This window comes from Amphiura filiformis, chromosome 2 (genome assembly GCF_039555335.1).
Source record: "Amphiura filiformis chromosome 2, Afil_fr2py, whole genome shotgun sequence".
Taxonomy (NCBI): Eukaryota; Metazoa; Echinodermata; class Ophiuroidea; order Amphilepidida; family Amphiuridae; genus Amphiura; species Amphiura filiformis.
The window spans coordinates 88,629,529-88,651,940 of NC_092629.1; the positions used below are offsets into that span (position 1 = coordinate 88,629,529).

Sequence of the window (22,412 nt, forward strand, 5' to 3'; positions counted from 1 at the left end):
ATGCTAGAGATCGCTACTTAGTCACTACTATCGAAGGCCCATGGTGCAACATCCGCAAATTTGTGGGTTCTCAGCTTCGGAATACTTCTTATCGTATCAAGAAATCTGAGTGCTTTAAGGTCCAGTATTATCCTGACCTGGATTCTCGTCCCTTTCCCAAGTCGTCTCCACCCACCGAGGATTCCGAGTTCGTTGAAGTGGTCCCTGAATGTACTCCTCCAGAGCCTCCTTTCATACCTGGCGAGTTGTCCACACCTGCTACTTGTGACCCCCTGCCCAGGAATGCTAATCACTCGCACCCCAGTTCTGAGTCAGATCCTCACGATCCCTTGCACGATAGCGGTCATAGCTCCAGCAATACCTCCGGTTTGGTTGCACAGTCTAATCCATGTACCGGTAACAGCAGTGAGGTTAGCGAAAGTATCCCCCAAGCTAGTATGGTTGGCCCTGAGATCATGCCACCGTTGCTCACACAAAGGCGTTCCGCGCGCCCTCACAAACTAATTCCTGAGCACCTGAAAGACTATGTGTTAAACTAAATGGACAGGTCACTGTGTACTATGACATTAATCCATCATCGGTGTCCTCCTATATGGTCACTTCATTGAACTTTGAACTGATTTACGTATGTCATTTGGAATTCTAAAAGAAAACTCTGGAACTGACGTTTACTTCTTTGAACTTTGAACCATATATTTTACATTCATGTTGAATGTCAGTTTGTCATTGCAGACAAAAAGACTCTTGAACTGTTGATGTTATTGACTGTTGGCACATTGCCTATTTTGAGTGTTCTAAACCAACAGTGTCTTCATTCACATAAGCTGTTAGATTGGTTTCTGCAAGTCAGTTGTTAGTAGTAGTTGTTTAGTAGTGTTATCCTCACTTCCTTGTGAGGAAAGTGATCTTTTTTTTTTTCTTTTAAAAAACAAAAAGAGAGAATGAGGTAGTTACGCCAGTTGATTCATAGTTGTGTGCCCTTAAGGTGCACTGAGCCTGCATGGGCTCTCTCTCTCTGTCTCTGCACTCGTGGAAGCTACATGTGCCTGGTTGTGATTATCACATTAGATTAATCCCTAATCCTTTTATTGGCGGAGGATAAGTGCTTATTTCGAACACTGGCCACAATGAACCCATACAAAAATTTGAAGTTTGGCCCGGCCCCCCCCCCCCCCTTTTTGGCATATTTTGTTACCATGGCTGTCGAATTCAACACCCTTGGACAAGAAATAACAGGTTTTCCTCCCTATTTTCAAGAGCCATCTAACTATGATGGAGTTGAGTACCAAGGCTGAATTTTTGTTTCTAGGTACATTGTAGGTCTGTTTCATGGCTGTAAATTTCAATTCATGTGTTAACTGTCCACAAGGTCAACCATTGGTCAGAAAGAGGGGGGGTCTCTGGCAAATTTTCACCCGGACCCAACTTTGGAATCCGCCTATTCCTCCATCAATGGTTTGATTTGCTCAAACTTGCTTGTGGGCTCAGATGATGATGATGATGATGGTGTGAGCCGTCGTATCCGACAGATCTCCTTTCTCTCAAAGCTGTTTGAGGGTTCGATGTTTTCTGCGGTGGCTGACCAATCCTGCGCGGGAACGGCAGTGTCGTTGACAATCAGGGCAGACATAATCAGTATTGCTTGGTGGAATTTGGCTTTGTGTAGCATGGCGGGCTGAGCGGGCTTCCTGGAGCGTCTTGATACGTCGTTGCTCGAATTTCCTAACACCAGCACGACAAGCGGATCGCCACTCTGGACGGGTGAGAGCCTGATTCTCCCAAGATGCAGTAGGTATATCACAAGCTTTCAGACTGGATTTAAGGTAAAGCCAAGAATTTTCTGCTTTACAAATGCTAAATTCCGCTTTTCTCCGCTTTGTAATTTTAGCACATTTCTGACATAATAAAATTTCACAAGAATCTTGTGACGATCATTGAGATTTGCAAAGTTGGGATGGGTAATTGGGTATCATGGCTGCAATGGAAGCGTTGTGCACGGTAAATATATGACGGATTTTACTTTATTTTGATGAATTTTGAAGACCCATTTCATTTAGTATTTTATTTATTTCTTTTCAATTGTATTTTTTCCTTTTTCTAGGTCATTTTTGCTTATTTTTTTATTTTTTTCTCAGAAATGCGTTTTCCGCTTTACCTCCGAATTCCGCGATTTTCGCGGAATTTCCTCAACGCGGAAAATTCTTGGCTTTAATTTAAGGACATCCTTGAATCTCTTGTGTTGACCTCCTCGTGAACGCTGACCATTGACTAGCTCACCATAAAACAGGGCCTTTGGTATTCTGCTATCATCCATGCGAACAAGATGTCCAGCCCACTGGAGTTGACCTTTGATGAGGATTGCCTCGATACCTTCCGATTCACAGCGCTCAAGTACTGCGGTGTTTGGTACTCTGTCCTTCCATGAGATACCACAGATTTTACGAAGGCACCTTAGATGGAATTGGTCAAGTTTTCTCACATGCCGGCGATACCAGGTCCAAGAGACACTTCCATAAAGGAGGGTGGATAGCACAACTGTTCTATATACACCGAGCTTAGTACTGAGTCGGATGCCATGATCAGACCAGAGTCTGTGCTGCAACCGTCCGAAACTGGCACTTGCTTTGCTAATTCGTGAAGTGATCTCGTCATCAATGCAGGCATTCTGTGAGAGGAAGCCACCTAGATAGCAGAACTTCTGCACAACCTTTAGTTGATCGTCAGCCGATCTTGATGACTGGGTCTATAGGTGGGCTGCCTGGCTTTGGCTGGAACATCACTTCTGTTTTCTTAATGCTTATGGTAAGACCATAGCGTGTGGCTGCTCTAGCAAAGTCGTTGAGAATGCTCTGTAGATCCTCTTCGGTAAAGGCAATCAGGGCGCAATCATCAGCAAATATAGTAGCTCATGCAGAAGTGATAGAGACACCTTTGTCTTGGCTTTCAGGTGTTGAAGGTTGAAGATTCCACCATCGCTTCTAAACCTGATCATGACTCCTTCGTTACAGTCCTTGAAGGCATCTTGAAGCATTGCAGAGAAGATGATGCTAAACAATAAAGGGGCCATAACACATCCCTGCTTGGTACCATTTGACACTGGAAATGCTTCTGATGTTGTCCCTAGGTCAGATATGCGGGCCATCATGCCATCATGAAATGAGCGAATTATCTTAACTACTCTTGGTGGGCATCCTATCTTCAGTAGTAACCTCCACAGGCCTTCACGACTGACAGAGTCCAAGGCTTTGGTGAGATCAACAAACACCATATACAGGTCTAGATTGTGTTCCCTGCATTTCTCCTGGACTTGTCTAGCTGCAAATAGCATGTCTGTTGTGCCTCTGCCAGCTCTAAAGCCACATTGACTCTCTGGAAAGGTGCTATCAAGATGGGTAGTAAGACGATTGATGATCACTCTGGCGAAGATCTTACCAGCAATGCTTAACAGCGATATACCACGATGGTTGTCACAAATGCGTCTATCCCTTTGTTCTTGTAGAGGTGTATTATCAGAGCATCTTTGAAATCCTGTGGAACCTCACCTTCTGCCCAGAGTTCTTTGAAGAGCGCGTTAGCTCGGACACAAGCTTATCTCCACCATATTTGTAAACTTCTGGGGAATGCCATCCTCGCCTGGAGCTTTGCCACTAGAAAGCTGTTTGATCGCCTTTACTGTTTCTTCAACAGTAGGTGGTTGGTCGAGCTCTTCAATTACTGGGCTTTGTGGTATTTCTGCAATTGCCTCCTCAGAGATTGTTGACTGGCGGTTGAGCAGCTGGTTGAAGTGCTGAGCCCATCCCCATCTCTCAGTGATGAGTGACGGTTCCTTGATCACAGTATGTCCATCAAGGTCAAGTAGTGGGCTGGTTCCTCTGGAAGAAGGTCCATAGACCGCCTTGAGCTCGCTAAAGAACTTCTTGATATTCTTTGTGTCAGCAGCTTCCTGTAATTCCTGTGTCCTGTCATGCCACCAGTTGTCCTTCATCTCACGTAGCTTCGCTTGAGCCTTTTGCTTCACATGGTTGTAGCGATCTTTCCTTGCTTGAGAGTCTTTGTTGTTGGCATACTCGATGTGAAGGGAGTGCAATTCATCAAGCAGAGTGTTCACCGAGACATCATTTTCATCAAACCAGTCTTTATGCTTCTTCTTTACATAACCCATGCAGGGAGTCAGCTGATGCCTGATAAATTTTCTTACGGAGCTCTTCCCAGTGGCTAGCTGCATCACTGTACTCGGTGTCTACGAGGTCGACGAGGGCAGATGCAATGTTGTCCCTGAGAGTGGCCTGTGCCTCACTGGTTGCAAGCTTGGTAACATTTAATTTCTTGGTTCGTTGGACACGTTGATTCTGTCGGCTCGCTTCGAAGTGGATGGACACTTTGCTTTTCAGGAGGGCATGGTCCGAGTGACACGTTGATGCTTTGGCTGCACGAGTAAGTTTGACATCATGCCAGTCTCTCTGCCTAATGATGATGAAGTCAATTTGGTGTCAGTGACCAGAGCGTGGATGTCGCCAAGTTGTCTTGAAGCTGTCTTTCTGGGTGTACAGTGTGTTGGTAATGACCAACTGCTTCTCAGCACACAAGGCCAGCAAAAGGGTGCCATTTGAATTTTCCTTTCCAACTCCATGATGACCAAGGACTTTCTGCCATGCTGCATGATCTGATCCAACACGAGCATTGAAGTCACCAAGTAGAAACAACTTGTCAGAACGTGGTACTGACTTGCTTGTGGGCTCAGATATGTACCCATAGACAATGTATCTATGACATTTGAGTCATATGATCACATATTTTTGGCACCAGGGGACCCCCAAAATGACAAAATTACACTTGCGGTTGAATAAATGACCAACTTTGGGTGCTCATAACTTAGAGCCAGATTCTGAAAATATGACATATATATGGTTAGCTAGAATGCAACTTTGCAGCTTTATATCTGTTCAGAACAGGAAGTTATGAGCTACGAAAGTTCGTAAAAATCACCAATGACACTCGCAAGTTCCAAAAAGGGGGGTCCGGACCAAACTTCAAGGGTCATTTCTCAAAAACGACATGGCCTATGAGGCCAAATTTTTGTATGGGTTCATTGTGGCCACAAAAGATTATTCTGATGGAATTTCATCAAAATCTGAGAGGGTCACCTGCAGAGGACCCCTGGTTGATTTGACATGGACTGACCCCCCTGTGAAGAGGGGCATGTATGTGATATGCGATTAAGCAAAATCAGCCAATATCGGAAATATTGATTTTGAGATACAGCCAAACAAAGGTAATATTTCCTTTTGTTTCCTGTTGTTTTGAAAACTCATTAATTGCTCATATCTTTGAATTCACACCAAATCTGCAAATTATTTGCTTGCATTTTGAACAATTTTTACATTTTTGTAGCAAATTTAGCTTCAATATATATGGCAAATGTGGACACATTTTTTGCCCAGAAAGTTATTTTTCAGGGTCAATGACACCCAATTTGAAGCATTTCCACACACCTTTTGAAAATGCACCAACTGATAACAGGGGCGGATATAGAGGGAGGCGCACCTGGCGCACGCCCCAAAAAATTTGGCAGAGCGGCGCCTGACTCTGTGTATTTTTGCAGAGCGGCGCCTGACTTTGTGTGGGCGCCGAGACGCCGCGGCAGCCAGTGTCTTATAGCTAGCCACCCGTCTGGCCGTCATTTTAGACAGGGAGTTTGCTCCTGGGACAGGCAAAATTAATGCCTTAGACAGATGCTGCATTATAATTGTATGTATTAAGAAAGGCTGTTGACCTTTTTAGTAAACCAGCTTTGCAAAACAAGGCCATTTTCAGAACTCTTTGAACACCCAATGGGCTGTAGAGGTCTGGTAAATGTTTTAAAGGTCAAATTAGAACAGGCATTTTTATTCAAATGACGGGCAAACATCAATTTCTAGCTGAGACCCTGGCGGCAGCGGCTGTGGCTCGGCGCCCCCCCGTATTGAAAGTTCCTGGATCCGCCCCTGGATAATCATTGTCTCAGTTTTGAGTATTTGGAAGCAAATTTGAAATCAAATTAGAACTAACAGAACAAGATTTTGTAGACGACCTTATCAATCAAATTATCATAGTCATAACAAGGTTGGTTATGGTGTAGGATGGGATAACTGTGGACTTTCTTAAATTTGTGTTTACTAAGGTATAGAGATTTATGGACAAATCTGCAACTCTTTGGCATATATATGAGATATACCCACTACAGTCAGAGTTATAGCCAGCACAATTTTAGTGCAGGCTAATTTTAATAGCTGAGTGTGTGCAAGGAGAAAGATTAAGAGATGAATTTGTCCGTGTAGGAGATTAATTAGGGGTATATACTACACCCCTGCCCCAGACCTTCATTTTTGAGGAGCTCAATTGAGCCGGAGCTCCTACAGCTCTCCTGAACAGTATTTCAGGAGCTCAATTTATTGAGCTCCTCACCTCTTGAAAATCCTATGGTTTAATATTGATATTACATAATTGAGCTCCTTGTCAAGCTCCTCAGTACACATAGGAGAGTGACTAACTGAGCTCCTGCTATTTTCATAAATGAAGGCCTGCTGCCCAAATTTGTGCCTATTTTTGCATTTTTCTTTAAAATTATAGTACATTGGGGACAAGTAAGATATGTATATTATAGGGCAGGAACTACAACTACTGCACTGTAAATTTTATTTCAGCACAGACAACAGTTGTGGGGTTACAGTCAAAATGAGGGAAAACCAATATTTGATCAATAAATCAATAACTAGTTTGCTTTGAGTTGCTGAATTTTCAGTACAGTAGTTGTAGTACATACATGTATCTTACTTGCCACCAATGTGCTATAATTTTTGAGAAAAATGCAAAAATTGGCATAAAATTGGCCAGAGGTATAGTACCCCCTTAAAAGATGAATTGTCTGTGGTGTAGCTGTTCTCCCTCAATACACACAGCATGCTATTTCCATGCACACAGCTACACCACGGACAAATTCATCTCTTAATCTCACCACACGGATGAATCCATCTCTTACTGTTCTATCAGGTAAGAAACAGCAACATCTTGGTTGTAACTGAAGCGAATTTTCTGTGATTTCAAAGATTTTTGGTGCGGTCGGTGACCAATATATACATGTATATTAAGCTTAGTGCGGGTTGGGAAGACTCTGTGCCTGATATCCTCAACCGGCGTGGATAAAACGCTAACTACAGTACATTGATATTTTTCTTCCTCTGCAGTTTATTTTGGTTCATGTCCTGCCAGATCAGATGATGTCATTTGCGGAACACAGGAGCCATGCGCCTTTGTCAATTGTATCAGCATTGGGAAAATTGGCAAGGAAGAAAACAAATGCTACACTGAGAAAATAACCGAATTATTAGGCTCTATTGGAGTGGCTAAAGATAGGTACAGTAAAATAATGAACCTCATGACAGCTAGGGCTCATGATCAGGGGAGTTGTACAGTACAAATGACTATTAGGCGATGGAAAACACCCTGTTCTATACGGGCGGACGGACCTTTAGGTTTGATAAGGGGGGCAGCTTTTTTTTCTTTCTATTTTCTAGAGACTAAAATTACCCTAAAATTTCACCAAAATCTGACAAAATTGAATGATTTTTGTCTAAAATTGTTCAGCCAAAATTAATAAATTTTGGCCAAAACAGCTGATTTTATCAAAATTAAAAGAAAAAAGAAACAACTCCAAAATGCACATAATAATCAGTCCCAATACAAAATTCTCTTGCTGACATTAATCTGTATAGTATGACCCGTACAACAAGGTTTTATTTGTCGCCTTACAGGGACGTGCTGCAAACATTGGCCACATTTTCGACCATTGGTATATTTTCTAGGCCATGCAATAAATTGAATATATGAATACAAAAGCCACCCAAGTCCATGCTTTGGCCAAATTGAGTTAAGCATGGGAAAGTGTTGCTATACATAGGCCTGTCACATGTATGAAAGAACAACTCAAATTCATCCTCTGTGTCTATTGAACATGTGAAAAATAGCATGTATGAAAGAATCAACCCAAGTCCATAATTTGAGTCTTGTGACACATTGATTGAAATCCAGTATGTATAAAAGTCCACTTATAACACATTCATTGATGGAGAGTGACTTTTGAAAAAAAATGGGTTTAATCAAGGAAAGTGTGTGGTTTATATTACATGGCAGAATGCTTATCAACATTATACATAACTGTGTGCTTTATTTTGTATTATCTTACTAGTGGTAATCTCATTCCAACATTATTGTCTTAGTATATGATTCAAAAAACCACCCAAGTCCAGAATTTAAAATGAACCCCACGAAGTCCCTGAAATGCTAATCGTCATAACTAATACAGTTTAACCCACCCATTTGCACGTACAACTTACCCTTTTGACCAGGTAAATCTAACTGAAGGAATTACAACTAGACTAAGCTGTGGTCTAACCCACGAACACAGCCGTGTTGTTACCCCTAATGACCTTTGACCCCAAAATATATGAAAACGGCCATAGATATTGGCTAATGTCAATGCATGGGGGCATGTGGCACCACTTTGCTATGTTACTTGTGGCAGAAGGGGCATTTTGAAGGTTTTTCGCTCAGACCGAAGTGACCCCTTAATGACATTTGACCCCAAATAAAAAATACCACATATGAATTGGGTACCCACAATTCATGTGTGAACATACCGTTACTGTCCTATGTTTTTCTTAGCAAATAAAAATTTTTGACGGTTTTTCGTTTTATACCGGAAGTGACCCCTTAATGACATTTGACCCCCCCAAAAAAATACCACATATGAATTGGGCATCCACAATTCATGTGTGAACATACCGTTACTGTCCTATGTTTTTCTTAGCAAATAAAAACATGTGAAGGTTTTTCGTTTTATACCGGAAGTGACCCCTTAATGACCTTTGACCCCAAATATGTGAGGACCCCATAGACACTAGGTAATAACAATGCATGTATGCAAGTGGTGTTACTGTCCTCACGTAATTTGTGGGAGAAGAAGCATTTTAAAGGTATTTCGTTTTGTACCGGAAGTGGCCCCTTAATGACCTTTGACCCTAAATAAAAAAATACATATACACAGGGTAATTATAATTTATGTGTGAACATACCGTTACTGTCCTATGTTTTTCTTAGCAAATAAAAATTTTTGAAGGTTTTTTGTTTTTTACCTTTAAGTAACCCCTAAATGACCTTTGACCCCAAATCTGTGTACACCCCATAGACACTGGGTAATAGCAATGCATGTGTGCAAGTGGGGTCACCGTCATACGTAATCTGTAGGAGAAGAAGCATTTTGAGTTGAAATCACGTTTTTGACCCCTATGACCCCAGCGTGACCTTTGACCCCACGAGTTTCATGTGACATGTAGGGGCATGGTCAATGATGGTTGTGACCAAGTTAGGTCCAAATCGGTGTAAGCATGTGAGTGCTAGAGCAAATGTAGTGGTCGGCAGAAAGAAAGAAAGAACCTGTAAGAAAAAAGACACAGCCGTGACTAACGTCACGGCTGTGTAATGATACACAGGTTTTTTTTGTCAAAATCACTTCCCATGGACTTGGGTGGGTTTTGGATTCATGTATTCAATTATTTTGGTAGTATATGGATGGGTCCAAATTTGAAAAAAATAATTTGAAATGCTCAGCGGCAAACCCCTACTGGGACCCCTAACCAAACCAAACTTGAACCTGTTTTTATTGGGCTAGTACAGGGACTTGAGATTTGGCAAGAGCCCATGCTGTCATTTTCACAAAAACTAAATAGGCCTATATAATTTTAAACCATGAAAACATGAAATGACTGCCTGCTCAATACATTTCTACATGTATTTACTTAGCAAATTGAATGTATCTGTCGCCCAAAGTCCAAAAGTTGCTGCTACATAACGCAAAATAATCTGGTCATTCAAGAAATGTGCTGATGAGCATGCAGTCATTTTTGGTGAGTTGGCAAGTTGCTAAGTGCCACGGGGTACTCAGTACAAATGACCATACTGGGACGTGCCGCAAATATGGGTAGCATTTTCAGCCTCTTGGTATATCAATGACCCCTTTTTCAAAGCCTATTTTGGTATATGAATGGGTCCTCTTTTCAAAATTTTCTCAATTTTTTCTGAAATAGCCCAATTTTTCCTTAATCTAGCAAAAAAAATTAAAATTTTCCCAACATTTTGGGAAAATTTGCATAAACTAAGACAATTTGGGTTACATTCGGCCGAAAATTTTGACTTTTGGTATATCAATGGGTCCAAATTTCTTGAAAAATTGGTATATTTATGGGTCCACTTTCAAATTCTCAGCGGCACGTCCCTACCAAAACCAAACTTGAGTACCCCCCCCTCCGGGCTAAGTGCATGTTTGATAATTTGTAAAGGGTTGTGAATACTCTTTAAACCTTAAATTTGTAAAGGGGTTCAAAAATATGAAACTAAATAGGTCGGGGTGTCATAATTAAAAGATTAAAAGTAGTGGATATCCCCCCAAGTAATTGTCTTTGCCACCCCCCCCCCCTAGTCTGGATAAAAAATTACAGAAAAGCCATCCACAACAGTTTGGAGTATCCTTTTTTATTTTTATACAGGTATTGTTATTTGACAGGTTCACTGGTATGGCTCCACATACTATGCAGTGAGGAAGAGATCAATTGATAATACTTTTAAGTTGAAATTAAATTTGAATTAAATTAATTTAACTCATAATAATTGAACTTTAATTAAAATTCCATCACCTGTTTCGAACAATGGTCGGGTTCCAATGCTCTTTATTCTTTAACCTTTTCCCAACGCTCCAATGTATTATGGAATCTATTATAGTATGGGCCAAATTTTAGGAAAATTTCTGATTTTACCCCAGGGTGCCACTCACATTACGTGATGGACACCATGCTCAGGTATGGACTCTAGAAACACACCCTAAACGGGTATTACTCAGTGCGTGCAAAACATACCCTAAACAAGCATTTTGCCATTTTTTTAACACTAAGAAAGTAAAAATGCATGTTCAGGTTATATAAGTAAACACCTCAAAAGAAATAAGTCCCCCTCTGAACATGTTGTCATAACATCGTAAGGTTTCGTTTTGTACCAACAAAACTAACTTTGAAATAATTATATGACTGTTTACTAAGTGTGAAAATGAGAGATTTCCATGACTTACATGTTCAGAGGGGGACTTATTTCTTTTGAGGTGTTTAGTTTGATGTTTCTTAATGTTTTACCCTATGATGTGTTCTGATAGAAACCAAACATAGCCTATTTCACCCTTTTTTATTTTGCCATTAAACTTTGGTACTTAAAGTATTTTGCTTGGAAAAGTATACCCTGATTTTTGGCATTTTTGACACCCTAAACAGGTACAGCGCTGTACTTGCCCAATGCTGAAAAAACAACCCTTTTTACTTGTTTTTGTACCCAAGCATGGTGTCCATCTTGAAATATGCCCCCCACCCAGATTTTACCCCAAATTCCACTCCCCCACCCTCAAAAAACAAATCCTTGTGTCACCACTCCATGTACATAGATTACTAGTACCCCCTGCTATGAATAATAGTTCTCATTTCATTTCTCCTCCTTTTCAGAATGTATGTCAGTTTCTCGGATGTCGCCAGGCAAGATGTTGGATACGACGGAACAACATTCGCATTTTGGTCTCCTTCAAAATGAACTGTGTGCAGCTAGGCAAATTGCCACAACTTTCAGCCCATATTGGGCTATTACAGTTGAAATCAATACACATGCATGGAAGACATGCCTGGCCTTAATATTCCCAATAGGGATCGAGAGTTCAATTTGGTTACCTGAATATGACACTACCTGTGTGGGAGATTATAAAGGTCATGTCTTCCACTAGGGACTGTCTTTTGGAATTTACAGGAGAGCATTAAATAGCTCTTCTGGAGCCTTCAAGGAGAGCTGTTTAGAGCAAGGAGAGAATGGTTAAATAAGGGGAGCTAAAAATCACTCCTATATATCAGATTTAAGGAGAGCAGTAGAGAGTGATTGCGCTCACTCTCCTCAAAAGGTAGTCCCTGCTTCCAAATGGGGTGTGTATTGATTTCAACCATTATCAACTGAAATAGCCCATCGCAGGCACATCACTTGAAATATTACACAAATTTATTTTAAAATTTTATAAAATTTTATTCAGAAATTGATATCAGAGGGCATTTTGAGACAAAATTGGGGTCTTTGATGATGCTGACTTTCTATATGTGACACGATCTGGTTTGTGGGGGCCAAAGGCGGCAAATTTGAAACTGAGATAAAGGTATAAATATGGAGTGAAAAAAACAATAAAATACATAAGAAAATAGACATAAAAAAAAACTTCATAACTTAATAGAACCAAGTATGCTAGACCTTTGGTGACCTTCAGGAAATGATAGCCTATTGTATGTATACAGTACGACAGCAACTTCGTGACCTCTTTTGTTCGACAGAAAATTTATACGGGTTGGTGAACACGGGTTACGTAACACAATGTTGAAATTTTAGCCGGCAAACGCTTTTTATCAAAATAGCTCCAGAAATGGAAGACACGGGTCATATATTGCTCCATTTATGTACCCTGACCACAGATAAGATATCAAACATTTGTGTAAAGCAACAAATAACGTGTAAAAGTTGAATTAAATGGAAAAAAAGAAGCTTGAACATGTCCAAAGTAGGAGTAAATGTATTTTTATCATTGACATTGTAGTTTTAGTTGTAGTTATAGTTGTAATCACATTTTTATAATCATTTATAATTGTAGTTGGATTATAGTTGCATTTATAGTTGCAGTTAGAATTGTAGCTGGATTGAGAGTTATAATTAGAGAGTTATAGTTGAGTCTAGAGTTATAGTTGAGTTAATAGTTACTTTATAGTAGTTGTAGGTTTAGAGTTAGGGTTGAATATTTCACTTATGCTACATATGATCACAGAAGTAAGAAATCTTTCATGATGATCAGGTATTAAACCTAGTAAATTCAAAACCTAGGTCTATAGATTCAAATCATCAGATACTCTTTTTTTCTGGAAGACCTGGGTAAAATACTTGAGGGCACAACAAAGGGAATTAGTTTTATGGCCATATTAAATGTTTTCACTGTGGGAGACTATTAGCATGATTAGTAGTTGCGAAAACAGACCCTGGAAATAAATTCCAGGATCTGTGCTGTGACTTGGTATAGATCTGATCACCTACCATGCCTATACTGCTAAAATAGTCATGATAGTGGGGTGAGTGTAACAATGCGGTACTTAAAAACAATTGTACCATTTAGTACCATTTAGCATAACATAATTTATTGCACTCTATTAGTTTAATTAGTGTTCAGTGGTGTAGTTCAGGGGTTGTGGTGCCCAGGGGCCAATGATACATAATGGTGCCCCTTTTTTGCATCAGGCCCCCCCCCTTACAAGTGTTTGTGAACGGTCCCTATATAGTTTATTTGCGAGCATAGCAAGCATGACATTTTGCACACATTTCTGTACTGCCCGGGGTACTGCCCCTTCTTTTAAAGTGCCAAATCCCCACAGCTCATAATTAGTGCACAGTCCAAAATGAGGGGTGTTTGGGTGATGGAGCCAAAAGTAAAACCACTGGACAGGCCTGTACATAGAACCCTATTTATTTTCACCTTCAAAAGACAGCGTATAAACTCTTCTACATGAGTGGGAGAATTAAGAAGGGGCCAAGAGGTGAAAAATTTCCAAATCTTCCTGCTGTCCCTCTTCTAAAATATTGTTGATATTCACTGAGAAATTTTGGGTCAAAATTAGAATGTTTAAAAATGGTGGTCTAACCAGGACAAAAGAAGATACTTTTGGTCAATTTTGTCCCAGTATTTCGAGCCGAGGCAATATCGACCAGCCTCTCCCACTCCCCATTACTGCTGATGCTGGTATGCCTCTGCTCTTCTGGGTCTTTGAATTGAATTGATTAAGGATCATGCTATAAAAATTAATTAAGTCATGAAGTGACATGAGCTTTCTATAAATTGCATAATGGGTTGCTGTTTTGGCCATGATTTGACCACCCACAGGCTTTCATTTCCTGCTTAACATCATCAATACATTGACCCCTCACTGTGTGTCTCAACTCCAAGCATGAAGTTATAGAACTCCCAGGACCCCAGTTTAGTATCTTTGTTTACCTTGACAAAAAGGACTCATGTAACATTTCACAGTGAACCCAGGAAGGGCTTCATCATATTGAAAAAAATGCAGAATTATGAACAATGCCAATGGGATTGAGGCTAATTGTTATAATTGGTTGGTTAGACCTGTATACATGGTATACAGGTATCAAAGGACACCATTTCATCAGTTGTGGTCCTGTAGTAAGGATCTTCACATTGACATCAAGATACTAGTAATAGTATGGCGACGACACAAGTGGACAAATTACAAAATTCAGTGCCCAATTTGTGCCTTCTGAAGCGCAGGATTCTATTTGTGGACAACCTTCCAAGATGGTGACTTTTGAAGTGTGAGATTCTATATGTGGGTTTTGAAATTGGGGCGTTGTATGGACCATCCCCCTGCCAAAATATTGGGAGACACCCCCCCGATCTACGCCTATGATTGATTGACATACACGACCAACATGCTGATGGAGAAGGATATTTTGCCCTGTACAATCCAGGATTTTTGTCTCATTTCTTTGTTCTTTCCCAAAATTCTGCAACAATCTATGGGCGTTTCGACCCCATATGACCACAAAATGACAATAAGTTGTTTTTTTCCACCAAATTTCACAATCTATATTACCAGGATGTATTGATGTATTGTGACTTACCATTTCAACAAGGGATTCGAATAGAGGGTACAGCAATGCATTATGGGAAGGCATTCAGTACAGAGTACGGAATGCATTTTATATGGAAGGCATTTGACTACAGGTATAGCATAGTATCAACAATGCATTATGGGAAGCTATGGCATAATTTCATGGGAATGAAATAATTTCATAATTTTATGGGAAGCTATGGTATTATGGGAAGCTATGGCATTTGACTACAGGTATAGCATAGTATCAACAATGCATTATGGGAAGCTATGGCATAATTTCATGGGAATGAAATAATTTCATAATTTTATGGGAAGCTATGGTATTATGGGAAGCTATGGCATTTGACTACAGGTATAGCATAGTATCAACAATGCATTATGGGGAGCTATGGCATAATTTCATCAATACTTTGTATGGGAATATAAGGTACAGCTGATGCATTCTGGGAAGAATACATAGTGTACATGTATTTAACATGTGACAATAACATGGTTTTAAAAATGCATTATGGGCAAGAGTTCCAACAATACATTATGGGAAAGCATTCCAGTACAGGGTACGGAATGCATTATGGAAGGCATTTGACTACAGGTATAGCATAGTATCAACAATGCATTATGGGAAGCTATGGCATTTCATCAATACTTTGTATGGGAATATAAGGTACAGCTGATGCACTGTGATGTAGGCCTATTTAACATGACAATAACATGGTTTTAAAAATGCATTATGGGCAAGAATTCCAACAATGCATTATGGGAAAGCATTACAATACAATCTACAGCAATACATTATGGGAAGACATTCCGCTACAGAGTATAGGTACCGGGGGCACTCCAACTTTGGAGGTGACGCGTATGTAGGGCTGTTAAGACCCCTTTTTCAGCATCGCTGTCACCAAGACCCCATATTTTTTACGAACACATGCTTCGCTCCAGCTCTGTCACCCGAAGACCCCTATTTTTCCATTTGATCTGTCACCCAAAGACCCTTACAAGTTCAATTTGAACAGCAACTTTCATTTATCACTGATTTTGTTACTTATTTTGAAAAAATAAAGAATTTTGAAGCCATTTAGAACTAGAAATTCGATTTTCGAGGTTTTTGTGGCGCTGTTTTGGTTCTCACCCAAAGATGCCATTTAAAAAAAAAAGGTCATGTTCTCACCCAATGACCCCATATTTTTTACATTTTGCTCTCACCGAATGCCAAAATCATGCTCTCACCCAATGACCCCATATTTTTTACATGTTGCTCTCACCGAATGCCCCTTAGTGCGAAAGCGCCAGCCCTACACCTATATCCATTTCAAATTGAAGTGCCCACCGGGTATAGGTATAGCATATAGTTTCAACAATGCATTATGGGAAGCTATGGCATAATTTCAACAATGGTACAGAGAATGTCTTTAGTTATATATACTCGATCTAGCCAACTATAAACTCAACTATAATTCCAACTACAACTATAAACTCAACTATAATTCCAACTACAACTATAAACTCAACTATAATTACAACTACAACTATAAACTCAACTATAATTACAACTACAATTATAAACTCAACTATAATTCCAACTATAACTACAACTATAACTACAACTATAAACTACAACTACAACTATAAACTATAAAATGTTAACACTCCCAAAGTAGCTCGGAAAATGAGAAAAATTGCATGTCACGAACACAAAAATGTTCATATCATCAAGCAAGAAAAAGCGCCGGAATCAAAAATGGGTGTCATGTTATAGAATAACTAAAGTTAGCTTGCCTGAAAATTTCATGATTTTTGGTTGGGGTATATTTCTAGTCGCATATTGAACATGTTGAAATGTTTATCTTTGTGCGTGACTACTGTCACGCCATATATTGTACGGCCGATGTTTTTCCTGCAAAGAAACTTTCATTGTCAATTGTCCATTGTTGGTTATTTAACTTGAAAATAATACTCCCAACGTTCAAACAATTTTAAAAGTCAGCATAACCCTTACCCAATGGAAAGGTTAAGATAGCAGTTTCGTAATCTTTCATTGACATTTAAAGGTTAATGTTAGGATTTTCTTAACCTTCTTACCAGTTTAAGGTTAACAACTGTGAATGCTTAACGTTAGTCTTTACAATTTAACCTTTCAGGACATACTCTTAGCATTTTTACAGTTATCATTAAACCTTTTGTCCAAGTCTTTAACCTTTGGCTGAAAATTGTCTAAGTCCTTAATCTTTATAGTGAAAAAAATCTAAGTGTTAAGCCTTTGGCCAAAAGTATTCTAAGTCCTTAGCCTTCGGCTGAAAATTTTCTAAGTCCTAAGCCTTTGGCTTATGGCTGAAATTTTCTAAGTTCTTAACCTTTAGTGGAAAAAATCTAAGTGCTAAACCTTTGGCCGTCCTGGTTGTGAAAAAAAAATCAAAGTGCTAAGCCTTTGTCCAAAAATTTTCCAAGTCCTTAGTCTTCAGTGAAAATAAAAATGTTCTTAAGTCCTAAAACCTTTTGGAGGATCCGTAATATTTGGCTGGTGTTTTTTTATAGTCATTGTCTTTTCATTCCCTGGTTATGAACTTAACATTTTGGAGTGAAAAGAGTTTCAAACCTTTTCTGACACCTGAAGGTGTATGTGAATTGTGTAGCATCTAGATGACCAGTGACTGTGAAAATCGCATTTTTTTTCAGTTGTGATATATTGAAGCTTGACTGCTTGCACACTAGACAACAAAAGGGTACCGGTAATCTAATCATTCAATTAATTTGTAAAACGTTTATTGAAAATACATACATTGTATTATAATCACAAGCCTAAAATACATTATTTCTTTTTTTATCAGTATGCAGGATACATGTACATGTATGATGTATTCAACCATGCAGTTTAACAACGTACAATCACAGAGAACCTATTCTTGAGAGGGCACTCTATTCACGTGGTTTCTTTTCCAACGCTAAAAGATCACGAATTTTGGTGGTTTGCAAATGAAAAGTGTCCGCACTATCGATTGATTACATAACTGTTATGAATAATTTATTAGGTTTTTCAATGCAATCGCCTCGACCCATTAATACATATTATCTGTATTATCAAAGTAGGGATAACCATCAAAATTTCATGTTGCCCCTATTGCTACAAAATATTGTTTTCTGGATAGAACTCATCAATAGAAGTATTTTGGTGGTTAAATTGTCAAAATCGGTCAAAAACTTTTGGAATTATGAATTTTCAAAGTTTCCCATTCTGACCGGTCATTGGAACGAAATAAAATGACAAGGTCCAAAAATATCAATTGGGAGCAAAATTGGCATAAGCATATATTTACCTTTATATATTTCTTTATTTTAACATATATGCAAACATGAAACAAGCATATTGTGACATATATGGCACAAAATCAAAATTGCAAAATCAAAGTCCAGGTAAACATTTTTTTTCACAACCAAAAATGTCAATGTTATTGGGTTTAATATGACCAATTCGTCGTCCGTATTCCATAGTGGCGTATAGTGGGGCGCCGCGAATAAACAACTTTTCGAGAAAATCGGGTTTGAAGAAATGCCAATTTAAAATCGAGTTGTGTAAATCAGACATTCATTATATTTTGTAAATGATGTGAAATTTCTGTAGTAAACTAAATAGATTTTATTGTTATATATTTTCAAAAGAAATAAATACATACTTTTGCTGGCAAACTGACAATAAAACTATACGTCACTATGGAAAACGAACAAAACGCAATACCCTGCAGTTTTCGTATTCCATAGTGGCGTATCGACCATACGCCACTTTTTATACACATTTTATAATTATGAAATATCGGGAAAAATGAAAAACATCGTATTCCATAGTGGCGTATAGGTCCGATACGCGTACGCCACTATGACATACGATGCTTTTCATTTTGCCGATATTTCATAATTATAAAATGTGTATAAAAAGTGGCGTATGGTCGATACGCCACTATGGAATACGAAAAATGTCACTTTGTAACTATACGCCACATTTAATTAATCAATTACTAATTAATTAGCTAATTATGACTGATGAGACTTAGAAAAAATGAAAGAGAACATTATTAAAGACATATGTGCCAATTTTCAAAAAAATTACCAAAAATCACTATACGCCACTATGGAATACAGCCGACGAATTAGTAGGTGTATGCAAATTAAATCTTAAGTGTCATTGAAGGTCATTGACTCATTCACAACAATAGAGGTTATACACTTCACTCATCATGCTCATGTGTGACTTCTAACAAAAGGTGCTGGTTCCCATAGTATTCCTCATTCAAAACAATTCAATACATGACCTCGGAGTTACCTGCATGACTTTCGCAGGCTATTTTGAAACAGTTATGGTTGCACATTCAGGTACTTCTTTTGAAAGTTCTAAACAAGGTATAGCCAGCAGCAAGTTGTATATGGTATAGGCCTAAATATAAGAAAACGTTTAGGGTTGAAATCAGGTGAAAAATACATCGAATGGGCACGAAACTTCACATTTATGTTCAGAAAGGTGTCTTCTTAGCATGATTCGAAAGGAGTATGGAAATTCCAAAGGGAAGCTGGTGATTTAATTTGTAACTCGAGATCTACATGTTCAATTTTTAACCTTTTTACAGAGGGTATGATAGAGGTATTACTGGCAACTCTGCCAAATTACAGCTCAGTAGGCCACGTTTTTCATCTGAAATTATTGACATGAATATTTTGTGCCATTCTTGAGCAGTGCTGAACTCAGCCAGTGGCAATTAAGCGCACTGTGGCGATGGACCAATTTTGACTCGCACTTACAGGAAAATGAAATAAGTTATGTTGCTGTAATTTGCAAGATAGTTACAAAATATAATTGGCATTAACTTCCCCAATTGTTGCAGAAAAATATTGAAAAATAAAAGAATGGGATCAATTTAGAAATGTCTGTGCAAGCAGTGCACAGTTGAGCTCCCTGCATGTCTATGGGAGTGTTCTAACAAGGGGGTGACACTAAATTCACGGTTGTTCTATTAGCAACGCAAAACCTATGAAAAATTCAGCTGGTTTACTAGCTAGAAAGTGAGGCCAGTTATCGATCCGTTATGAATAATTCATGTTCGACCCCTTGGATCATGTTAATTGATATTGGCAAATGACAACGTTGTTAGTTTGCCGAACTATGCCTGTTCAATGAGAGTATAGCGCGCCCCCAATACATCTGGGCACAAACCAGGCTAAAACGATCCAGTTTAATGAAATGGCGGACGGGTATTCCCACCAGGCACCAGTGATATGTTTTTTCAAAGAAAGTCTACTAATTTGATATGAAATGACATTTTGCAATAGCAAAGTCAAAATTAGGTCTTGCTGTCAATAATATGAAGGAAATATGTGACAGAGGCAAGGTGTGAAATACAAGTAGTATTTGAAGTTATAATAACCTTTGATACCCGACCTGACCTTCCATCATGGCGCTTATTCAAGTTATGTATTTCTATTATGCTCTCAAGTAAAATAAAATACCAATCTGCACTAAGCAGACAGAATGTTACTTGGCTCCCAGCATGAATTATTGAATTTATACGGAGGTAAAGAAATGCACAGTGTATGTGCAAGCCGTGCAACAATACTCCAAATATTTACGGTAAATCTGAATGGTGGTCACATGTTGACATATCATGTGTTCGGGAAATCACGTGGCAACATTTTAAGATTTCAGGCTTGTTTACTAGTTAATTGCCATTTGTACTCTTTATTATTTATCTTTGTTAATTAACATATATTTTAAATGCTGATAAATCGTGGTTGGCTGCCCATGATATCTGTTAAATTCAATGTTTTATGAATATAATTCTACCACGCAGAGGGGTCACGCAGCAGAATTTCACATCACCTGACTTAGCTACATTTCGAAGCTCTGCTCTTCAAATTCAGGTAAATTTCAAAGTTTATACATTTAATATTTTGTTATAACCAACTGGTACACGAAATATACTAGCTTATTACCAGCCTTCACTCAGCAAATTGACATGCCCGGCATATGCAGCCATGCTCCGTCTGGATAACATGACTGTCGCCCTCAATACGTCTGGGCACAAATTTAAATAACAATACGCTATTTACATATCAATGCGGCCTCATGCTAATTAAAGCTGCCCCATCCAGGAGTTCATCTATGGTTCTAATCAAGTTGATGGTTCATTGGTCATCCCTAATCAAAGTACTTGGAATAGCAATCCGATGAGTTCACTGAACTACGCCCTAATACTGATGGAGTTTTAATGGCGTTAATCCTCTCCATACACAGATGAACAAATACAATAGATGAAGGTCAACACGTATGACCTCCTATGTGACATGTTATATGTGATGTACAAAAACCTGAATATCATAAAGATCAGTATTCGTTTGTGCATATGAACTGCACGTTTACGTTGCTAAATATTACTCATTATATATTATGACAAATATTGGTATTATGACAATACGATATATACATTGTATATAAAACGACTAATAGATCCTGCTATCATGGCGTCAGGTCAATGTTCATCATATCCCGTATGTTTCTTGAAATTCACTCATATTTGAGACAAATTGCTGTGCCCATTTTATAGGTGCACAAGTAGATCCGTGTTGTTTTTAATTTTCATTTCTTTTTAATGAAAGAATTAAGGTTTTCCACTGCACGGGGCCACAAGGGTGATACTAATTTTACTAAAATACTAAAATACTAAAATAAAATACTAAAATTTTAATGCTATATTTTCAAAACAAATACGTGTTCCCGGTTGGCTCTATAGCGATTTCACAGAAAAGGTATTTCAAGTACAATGCAGCGTCGGACTCTAGCTGAGAGCGTAGCCTAAGTCATTATAGACTCCAATAATGGCTCTCCATACACAAATGAACAAACACAAAGGAGGGTAGTCTCCTCCGTGGCCAGCTTGATTTCGATGGAGCGAAACCATATTGGCTGCGGAGGAGACGGGTAATTTTGCCATGCAAATGAGCTGAGTGTCGTAGCCCTGGTAAAATGTAGTATTAGTTAGTGGCCGTGTGTCATGAGCTCGCCACCCTTAGCGTTACATGACAAATATTATGAATTTTTACACAAACCGGGTTTCTAATTAGATTATCTCGACAATCATCAACCCTAAACTACCAAAAGTATACATTTTTGGACAGCTGAAGGCATAAGCAATTCAAATATATACATTTCAACTCATTATACAGGGTGACCTGCAAGTTATACAGGGTGGAATAAAAAAGATTTTGATAAAAAATGGGTCATTCAATGCATTGCTTATTACCAACTTACAGTAATAAACTGAAAGTAAACAATATTCATTTGGTTAGAGGATATGGAGAGCCAACTGACTTTGGAAGAAACCAAAATCACAGCTGTTTGGTAATCTAGGAATATAGGGTGTCCCAAAGTATGTTACATTTTTTTACAAATCAACATATTTTGAACCTAAACATTTTCCCTCTAACCGATGCAGAAAAATATGTCCATATTTAGATTCCTCGTCAAATTTCCCTTCAGAAAATCTATACTTTGACTATGATAGGATAAGTAATTAAAATTTTACAGTAACTTTTAGATTTTGAAGACATCTGCATTGCTTACTACAGTGTTTAATATGACAACGGGTAGTTTTGTATGGA

The 22,412-nt window shown here is 38.7% G+C and overlaps 1 long non-coding RNA gene across 1 annotated transcript in view; it reads left to right on the top strand.

Moving 5' to 3' along the window:
* Positions 1–17,282, top strand: part of LOC140146793 (uncharacterized) — a 34,972-nt gene extending 17,690 nt beyond the window's left edge. The window contains exons 2-4 of the long non-coding RNA XR_011858308.1: positions 7,224–7,392; positions 11,577–12,661; positions 16,430–17,282. This is a non-coding gene — a long non-coding RNA (uncharacterized lncRNA). The remainder of the gene's footprint in view (positions 1–7,223; positions 7,393–11,576; positions 12,662–16,429) is intronic.
* Positions 17,283–22,412: the final 5,130 nt, after the last annotated feature.